Source organism: Chinchilla lanigera, unplaced genomic scaffold (genome assembly GCF_000276665.1).
Source record: "Chinchilla lanigera isolate Chin_1 unplaced genomic scaffold, ChiLan1.0 scaffold00009, whole genome shotgun sequence".
NCBI lineage: Eukaryota > Metazoa > Chordata > Mammalia > Rodentia > Chinchillidae > Chinchilla > Chinchilla lanigera.
In genome coordinates, this window is record NW_004955410.1 from 28902992 (window position 1) to 28912644 (window position 9653).

Consider the following 9653-nt stretch of genomic DNA (forward strand, 5'->3'; position numbering starts at 1 on the left):
AGAGTCCCTGCGACGCAGCACAACATGAGCAAAGGGTGCAGCTCCTCCAGAGGGTGATTCATTGCAGCCTCCTGTTGTCCCTTGCAGCCCTGGCCCCAGAGAGCCTGAAAATTCTGAGAAGAGCTGCAGTTCTCCTGCCTTAGGACCAGTTGTGGCTCCATGATGTCCTAAAATTCATATATTGAAATATGGAGCAGTGTCCCTTGGCCTGTATTATCCGGAAAAGGGGTACCCTGAAACTACTCTTCTTCCTGACAATGCTGGGATAATATGATGCCAGCAAGTGGTGAGAGAATGGAGAACTAAGACCAGAAGTCCTCCCAGGCTGGCCCTCACTTGAAGCAGGTGAAACCAGACAATTCAAAGACACAGTGGTCACCTTTGAAGCACATGGGGAAGCCCTTAAGGAGTGCTATTTCTGCCTTAAGAGTAGGAGCCATTGCTAGGGCTCACTAGGGCAAGCAAAGTGATAACAGGACACAGTGTTCCAAATGTGGGCCTCATTTCTGCAGGGTCATTAGAGACGGGCTGGGGGAGGCACCCTGGACAACGTCTGACCCAAGGGCTCCATGGCACAGATAGTAGTGAACATGCTGGCTGTGCACCCTGGGACGCTGCGGCTGGAGAAACGTCCTGGCTTCTGGCCTCACCTGGCTTCTGCTACAACCTTTTGGTTGCCTAGAATGGCCTCATCCACCATTCCCAGAGCCACTCAGAACACTTGACAAGAACCCATATATGGGCGTTCAAGGACTACAGCCGCTCCAACATGGAAGGTTGGACCAGAATCTAGGGATCCTTGGCTCATGTGGTTGGCAGCTACCAGTACCTCAACCCGGAAACAGGAAAGCCAACGACAGCCAGACAGGTCCACTCAAGGCAGAAATGATGCCTTGGTCCAGAGTGGGAGTACAGCCGCAGTCCTGTGGTCTTTAAGGCAGCAGAGAAAGCACCTGATTGTTGAAAGTGTAGATGTGGAGAAAAGGGCTTCTTTCCGTGGCCCCCATTCCAGTGCCTCCGAGGTGGGCAGAGGATGCTCGCAGGAAGCCGCTGCAGTTGCGATCTCTTCCCACTAGGTGTCTTCCCAGTTAATTGGAATTGCAAGGCGCTGTCTCCGTCCGGTGTCAGAGACTTGGTTTCCCTGGCTGCTTTTTGAAGTCTGTCGTTTCATTGTGAAAGCAAATCTTTCCTTTGTTTCTTATGCGCCACTCCTTGCCCCGCGCTCCACATCCTGGCTCTGGAAATCAACCAGAATCAAATGCTTACTCCCTGCGGGCCCGCGTGGGACCGGCTCACGCCATTGGAATCTTTTTATGACCTTTGATGTGTTTAAATAACATGGCAAGGCTGAGCACACACCTCGGATTAAACTTTAATCGGCTGCAGTCAAGGTCGCCCAGGTGGTAAACGCGTTTCCTCCGACTTCTGGAGAATACTGTGAGGTCCAAGGTCTGGGGGCACAGCCCTAGGCCCCCACCATGCCCTCCTGCCTCTGCCCCGGCGTAGGGTGGGGGGTGGGCGCAAAACCAGGGCCTCCCCATTGAGCTCCAAAGAGGACTGAGGAAATAGGATTGGAGGTGGACACCTAGGGTGGGCTAATGACCAGAGTAAGGTTTTTATAGCAGCCAAGACAGAATAGTTAAAAATTCCAAGAGGCACTTCCAATTTCCCCTGACAAGCTCCAAAGTCATGAGCAGCCCCTTGATTATTTCTTCCAGTGTGCTCTGCTACTCCAGAGAGGAAAGGGGTTTCTGGTAATGATGGCAAAGGCAACTTAGCTGATTGTAATGAAGGTTGCCAAGCTTATTCGTATTAGGTTAAGATCTAGAAGCCAGGCTACAGTGGCCCTTCTGTGTGTCAGGCTGCTCAAGAGTTAGCTTTAATTTCATCTGGCTGAGTCATTGGGTCTGAGCATAACTTTCTGAGCCAATACACCTGTCATGGAGACTTGTCTTGGGCAATGTTTAAGAAAACACCCAAGGTCAGCGCAGCATGTATAGTAGAGGTTTCCACTGTGTTTTAAAAGACTTGTCTAGAAGAATAGAAAATTCATCAGTAACAGTGCCTTCTGAGAAGAGTTGAGGGTCAAAGAGTGGGAGTGAAACACTCAACTTTTTCCCCTGTAAATTCTTTTGTATTGCTTGTGAAGTGCACCAACTGTAGGTGTTAGCTATTGGGGTTGCATTCTTCAGACAGTGGGGCTCCCATGTATTTCATAGCCAAGCATCCTTCTGGGGAATTTTCTCTAGCATCAAACAGATTTAGATTCAGGGCAGAATACCGAATAAGATACCCCAAGTCTCGGCCTTACACGTATCAACTCAGACTTTCACCTATTGCCTCAAAATGAGTGAAAACCTGATTTTTAATTACCCCACCCGGGAAAAAAAAAAAAATAATAAATTTCTCCCAGGGGCTGGGGATTTAGCTCAGCGGCACAGCGCCTGTCTGGCAAGCGCGAGGTCGTGAGTTCCATTCTTAGTACCTGAAAAAAAACAAAAAGAAATTTTTTTTTCCTCCCAAACCCTGAGCGCCTGACTGAGCTGTTGTAGACAAGGTCCCCACAATGTTCCACCAGAGAAGAGATTCCTATGGCTCATAGCTTTAGTGAAAATAGTAAATATCCCTTGTGCCTATATTTAGTTTATCATTTTTTTTTTTTTTTTGGTGGTGCTGGGGCTGGAGCTCAGGTCCTTTCACATGTTAGGCCAAGTGCTCTACCTCTGAGGTACATTCTCAGCCCATGGTTTATCATTTCTTGTCCTCAGGTGTCAAGAAGCTTCACATACTAGATCGAGGTGCTGACCTCTTGAGCTAGAGAATATCATCACTGACTAAAATTTAAAACTTTTCCATGGAGTCTTCTGGGAGCCGGTAATACTCTATGTCTTGATCTTTGTAGTAGTCCCACAAGTGTATACATTTGTAAAACTCAGTGAGCTGGGTGCTTAAGCTTTGTATACTTGCCTATATGTAAGTTATATGGCAATAAAAAAAAAACTTTTTAAAAAGTGCTTTCCCATAACGACCTGTGAAGGAGGTCCCGAGGTTGTTATAATCATCTCCATTTTACAAACCAGGCAAGTAAGACTCAAGGGAAGCTGGAGAGTCCCAGGCTTGGTGGATGAAAATAACCACCTGAGCCTCTTCCTCCTCCCAGTAATAGCCCCCACTTTCTTCTGCAGCAGCTTTCTCAGGGGAGCCAGTGCACTTTAGAGATGCGTTTCGGAGGGTGCTTGTGAGGCAGGAGCACGACAGTGTATTTCTATAAGTTCTTTAGTTTTTAGAGTAGCTGGGGAGAAGGTGGAGAGGGCTTCATGCGCAGAGAATACGAGGCCTAAACCACCCGCCTGGTGCGCCCCCTCAGGAGGAAGCCGGCCCGCAGGGCGCAGAGCACATTTTCTCCAGAGCCTTCCACTCCTCCCTACGCACACCCGCCTCACGCGAGCCAGGCCGGGGAGATCTCTCCGGGCGCCGCCGCACTCTCTCGCTGATACCCGCTACCCCGCCACGGCTGCTGGGTCTCAAAAGCGCCCTCGAGGTGGGCTGGAGGTGTCCCGCAATAATGGTGGCTGCAGTTAGATGGTGGAGGACATAGAAAGCGGTTGTTATTTATTCCAGGCACAGTCGCAAAAGGCTTCCAAAAATATCGAGCCGAGATATTTTATTGTCCAGCCTGTCTGCAGCCTGTAATTATGCGTTCAAGATGTTTAATGCGCGCAAATGCATTAGCCGCTTTCGCTGGTGAAAACCCCAGTTAGGGGCGGGGGAGAGGCAAGTCTGGAGATAATTATGTCGTACAGTCGCAAACATGATTCTGCTCTTACTGTAAACGGCCCCAGCCACCTTTACGAGAAGCCAGGAAAACGTGGAGAATGAGTCGCAACGTTTACACAAGGGAAACTGGATGTTGTTTTGTTTTTTTTCTTTCTTTCTTTCTTTCTCTGTCTCTCCCGGATTGTTCGAAGTGCTGGACGGGTGGCTTCTTTGCTAGATTCAGGGCGCACAGGGCGAGACCAGCGCCGCGGGGGAGCGGCCCGCCTGGGCCTGGAGGCCCTACTGGCGCTGGGGCGCCGGGGCTCTGGAACCCTCACGCCGCGCACAGGGTCGATCGCTCCCGCTACTCGGGGCTGTTCTGCCTCTTTAGCATCCTCGCGAGGCCGCCCTGCTCGGCCCCCAGGCCCGACTCCGAGGCTCCTCCCGATTGCAATGCGACAGCTCGGCCGAGGCCCTGGGGCGGCGAGCAGTTCTTGAATCCAAGGGCTGAGTCCTATTGGGGTGCTGAACGGGGTCAGCTCTCTCAAGACTGACCCAGGATGAACTTGCTATTTTGGGTCCTCAGCGCTCCAAGGCCCAAACAGCTGCGATGGGGGACCCCGCCTCCACCCCCGGGGAGGCACGTCCGCACCCTGGGCAGGTCCACACTCCGGGGGGACAGGACTTGCGACATGCGGCCAGGAACCTTGCAAGATCTTTGCTGGTACCTTCCTCCCACTAAGGCACATATCAGGGATGCCGCGGACAGGCTGCGGTATAGTCCGAGGAAGGAGGGACCCGCGCAAGCATCGCAGGCTGGGGCTGCGGCCCGGCCCGAGCAGCAAAGGTGTGCATTTGCAAGTCAACAGGAGAACCCCCACCTCCTGCCACAAATTTCCATTTCAGCTCGGGCTTTTTGGACAAAAACAAGGCCGCGGTGTCCCGTAGAGGCGGCGCTCAACCTCAGTGTCAGGATGGGGCACCTCTGACTCTGTGACCCCCGGGGCGCAAAACTCGAGCTCTGCCCCCGGGAGGCGGTGGCGGCTGCGGGTGTTCGCTTCTTTGCTGGAGGCGGGCAGCCACTGCGCCCTGACTCCCCTAAATGCGACCTTTCCGCCACCGCCACCAGCGGGTGTCCTCTCTCCTTAGAAAAAGATCGGACTTTGAAACTCGTTTAGGCCAATGATTTAAAACAAAAAACAAGACAAAACAAAAAACAAAAACATTGGGCGCTTGTTGCCTGGGGCACGTAAGAAAATCTATGTGAGATCCAGGGTACATTTTCTGAGGCCTGGCATCGCTGATGCAGCCCCAGGGCAGGGAGAATAGGCTCTTGCGGAAGGATCTGGGAGGGTGATGAAACCCGAGGGAGGGAAATGCTCACACGGAGAAGAAAAACAAAATCTAGCAGACTTGATTTGTTCCTACTCCAAATTCATCCTGCAAAGAGAATCCCCCTGGGCTACAGTAACTGGGGCTTGGAGTCTGGGGTCCTTAAATCCATTAATGGTGGGGGAGATCCCCAAGTTGAGATGTATGCTGCCAATCTCCCTCTGGAGGAAGCAGGCTGTCGCTACAGATGGAACGAGCTAGTGGGTGACTGCATCCTGAAGGAAACCTCAGGGTTTGACTGACTATAATAAGGTTTCCCAGGATCCCCCAAACCTGGAGTCAGGAGTTAGTTGAGCAGGAGCTAAACAGTTGAGGATAGATTAAAACATTCAGACTCCTTCCCCTTGCTCTTCTTACCCCTTGTGTCTCTCGTTTTATCCCCACTGTCCTGCCACCCAAGGGAGTCAGACCTCAGGTGCATTCGGCTTTGCTCCCAGGCCCCACCTGGATGAGACGTGGAGTCCGGAAAGTTTGAGGAAAGGTCTCATTGATGGTTCATATTTCAGAGACTCCAAGGATGGCTACATCCTAAAGCCTGAAAAACTTGAACCTTGTTCAGTGTCCCACAGCTTGTGGCCTAAAGGGCCCCAAATATACCATCTTCTACCTAGAGATTATTCATTCTATAAGAGGCTAAGGAGAATTTCATAAGCAGGAGGGAATACAGGGGGAAAAGCTATTGTGTCTAAAGGTTTCCTGACTCAAAGTTCAAAATCACATGGGGGGGGCATGTGTCCTATTATTGCTGTCTTGAATGTAATTTTCTCTCTCTTTCTCTCATGTAGATCATGGGTTTTGAAATGCCCTAGCAGCGATCCAACATTTGATTCTCCCTATGGGAAGTGAATGTGATCAGGGCTTTCCTTGTTCTTCTCTAGCTCTGTTCTCCAGCCCCCTCTTGAGAGCACAGAGAAACACACAAAGGGAATCTCTTGATGCTGGAAATGACTCTGCCTGGGACGCAGCGTTCAGAAACGGTGAGTGATTTTTGTGCAAAGGCTGCTTGGGGCCTGGGGCTGGGGAAAGGCTGAGCTGGGTTGGCAAGGCAGTGAGGGGGCCTCCCTTGCAGCTGCCTCTAAGCAGGGAAGGAGTTTTGAAGGACTCTAGGAAAATGTGTGAACAGGGTCACCTGGAGGACCAGCCTAGATTTCTCAGTTTTCTAGATCCCGTGGAGAAGGGAGTCTCTGGCTGGAAGCGCTTATTGCCAATTCCAGTTTCCAGATTTGGTTTTCCTTCCCAGGAAAACTGGAGCCTTGTTTGAATCCTTTCCTAGAAGCCTTATGCTCATTCTTTGGCTTTCTGGTTTCTATTAGCCAGGGACTTTATGTAAGATAATCTGGGTTTCTCCCTCTGACCTCTGAAACATGTAATTTGGGGGAGATACTGTATTTAAAACGCCAGTCCCAGTAATGAGCCCAGCTTAGCAGTGTGAGCTCCCACCCTCCCCTTAATGAACAGAGCTGTCGAGAAATAATTTCACTTTGATCTAGTTTGTGACCTGAATTTTTGGCTTAAAGAAGACTGGGCAGCTAATTGGATTCTTCAGTTGCCTTTAATCTCTACCTCAACACTTGGAACCTGACCAAGCTGAATTAAAACAAGTCTGATAAACAAGATGTAGCTGGCTCCCAGGTTAACAGCAACAAGAAAAGCCACCCCCTCCATCACCAGCACTGTGGGGTTTAATGATCACAGCGTGGTTGGCACCTCACAAAAACCATGAGGCTGTAGGCCCCCAGAACCTGCAGCACGGAAGTCTTCAGAATCTTTTCCCCCTCCTCCCCAACACCCTGGATGTGGCTTAATTAGAAAAGAAAGGAGGGGTAGAGGGAGATGGAGAAGAAAAACTTACAGTTGGTGGAAGAGGCAGGGTTGGGGGTTCATCTCAAGGGGAGGCAGGACGTCTAGAAGACTCCGTCCCTGGGAGAGGAAGCAAGCCAGGCCAGGTCTTTGAGGACTGGACAGTAAAGATTATAATTTGAATTTCCAACTGTGCTCCAAGAGTGAGGGGGTGCAGGAGGGAAATAGGATATGAGGGGCAGGGTTATACAGCCTGCGGGGCTGGGAATCATGGGTTTTATTTAATCTTTTCAGATGCCAGGGTTTTGTGTGGAGGCAAAGCAGAAGGAAGAAGGGGTCTGCTGGCGCCTGGGAAAGGATTCTCCTGGGTTCCCCTCCTGAGGCCTTAGTCTGCTTTCTCCCTCCATAGGAGGGGCCCTGAGGGTCTGCTTCTTTTTTTTTTTTTTTGGATCTGCTGCTTTTAAAGCATTGGGCTTTGCTCTAGGCCAAGACTTCTCAGCTTGGATTCTGTTGCCATTTTGTCCCAGATAGTTTTTTGCTACGGAGACTGTCCTGTGAACTGTAGGATGTGTGGCACACCTTTGGCCTCTAGTTACTAGATGCCAGTAGGACCCACTCTAGTTGTGGCAATCAAAAATGTCTGCAGACATTGACAAATGTCAGCTGGATGGCAAAGTCACCTCCAGTTCAGTTTAGGGCTCTGTGAATCAGGCATTTCTAGGGAAAAAGTGGCATAGCTGGCCTGAAATCAACTTTGTAGGGTTTCAGAGAAGTATAGGTGAGAGTGGGGTTACTTCATTTTCTTCCTAGGGCCTCTGCAGTCAGATAAATTGTGAATAGCTTCTGGAGGTTGCCCTGTGAATAGCTTCTCCATTGCAACACCTTCAGTAAAGCTTTGAAAAAACATGCAGCTCCAAGGGCATGTAATCCAAACTTAGAACACACTGAATCTTGTGTGTGTATGTGTGTGTGTGTGTGTGTGTGTGAGAGAGAGAGAGAGAGAGAGAGAGCAATGCTTGGTGAGAGGGATATTCAGGTCTCTCCTTTCCTGTAGTACTAAATACAAGAAAACTTCTTTCCTTGGAATGGCCTGGAGGTGGGACGAGGCCAGGCTGCTGGGCAACCTGTTCCGGTGAGTGAGCTGACTGTGAGCAGAGAGCCTGTTGCCTGCATTAGGATGGGAGGCAGCCCTTAGGAGGCGGTTAGGCAGATTCCTATGCAGTAAGCACTTTCATAACTCTGCACCTCTCTCTTCCCTCCAGCTCTGAGACCCAGCCAACTTGACTTTGAGCAGTCTCCTCTCACCTAGACTTTCTGGAATTTCTTAAGGTCTAGGAAAGAGTGATTTTTACATAATTTATTGAACATTTGGCACCATTATTATGCTGATGGAAAATCATTTTTGAAATAAAAAATTTACCACAGTCCAGCCATCTCAACCAGATTCTTTCTTTCTTTCCCTCCTTTTCTCTCTCCCTTCCCCTCTCTTTTTCCTTTTTCTTTCTCTTCGTCTTCTTTGACTTTTTTTTGTACTGGGAATCGAACTCAGAACCTTGCTCTTGCCAGGCAGGCACTGCGCGCTGTGCTGCTGAGCTATATCCCAGGCCCTCTTCTTTGAGTTTTCTTTCCCAAGTGTGTCCACATGCAACACAAATGAGAAACAGTAAAGACTGAGAGGAATTGACTAATCCATAAGGACAGTTTTATTAGGTTTAAATATCAATAATGACATCAATAATAAAAGGTTAAATTGTGTGATAGTCCTTGTATTGTGGTACTAAGCACTGAACCTGGGGGACTTTTCTCTGAGTTGTAACTCCAGACCTTCTTTTATTTTTATTTTTTATTTTGAGATAAATAAATTGCTATTTGCCCAGGCTGGGCTTGAACTTGTGATCCTCCTACCTCAGGGTCCTAGGTTGAATGCTGGCATACAGGTGTGTGCAAGTTGTGTGATCATTATATATGCATATTTCACTTCTAGAAAGGGGTATAGTCCTTTAAGGCTAGTAGGGTACATTTGGGAGTCAGAGTCTTCAGGTATTATCTTTGGGTATTTGACAGAAATCACTCCCTGGGTGGTGGTGCTTACAGAGTGGTAATTACTTTACAATATTATCTCACTTAATGCACCTAACAACCAAGAACTGTTACAACCACCTCCATCTCATAGATTGGGAAAGAGAAATCCAGACGGTTACCTGACTTCCCTGAAGTCATCCAGCTAGTGAGGGGGTCACACTAGGACTGTATTCAGGCATGGAATCCAGACGCTGCCCCTTGGTGTATGAGATCAAACTCAGGGCCTCACTCTAAGGGCCTCACACATTTGAAGCCAGCACTCTAGAACCATGCCACACCCAAGCCTGGGAGTCATATTTTCCACCACCAATCTCTGCTGTGAACTTTCTGGAAAGGGACAGTGGCCGTTGGAACAGCTGCTGGGGAAGCGATCATCTTCATGCTAAGCATGTAGCCACCGCCCTGGGGCCTCACTGTGAAGCGGCTTCAGGGCCAGATTCTTTGTCAGCAGTGGGTCTATTCATAGAAGCTTTTCTGATCATTGAAAGTAAGTTATGGGAAATGTAATGCGTGTCCTTGGTATTTACTACCTCAGAACCGTAGGAGAGGTAAGGAAGGAGAGAAGGTTGCAATTGTAGGAAAACATCCATTCTACTAACAGAAGTCAGTGGTAGCCAGAGACG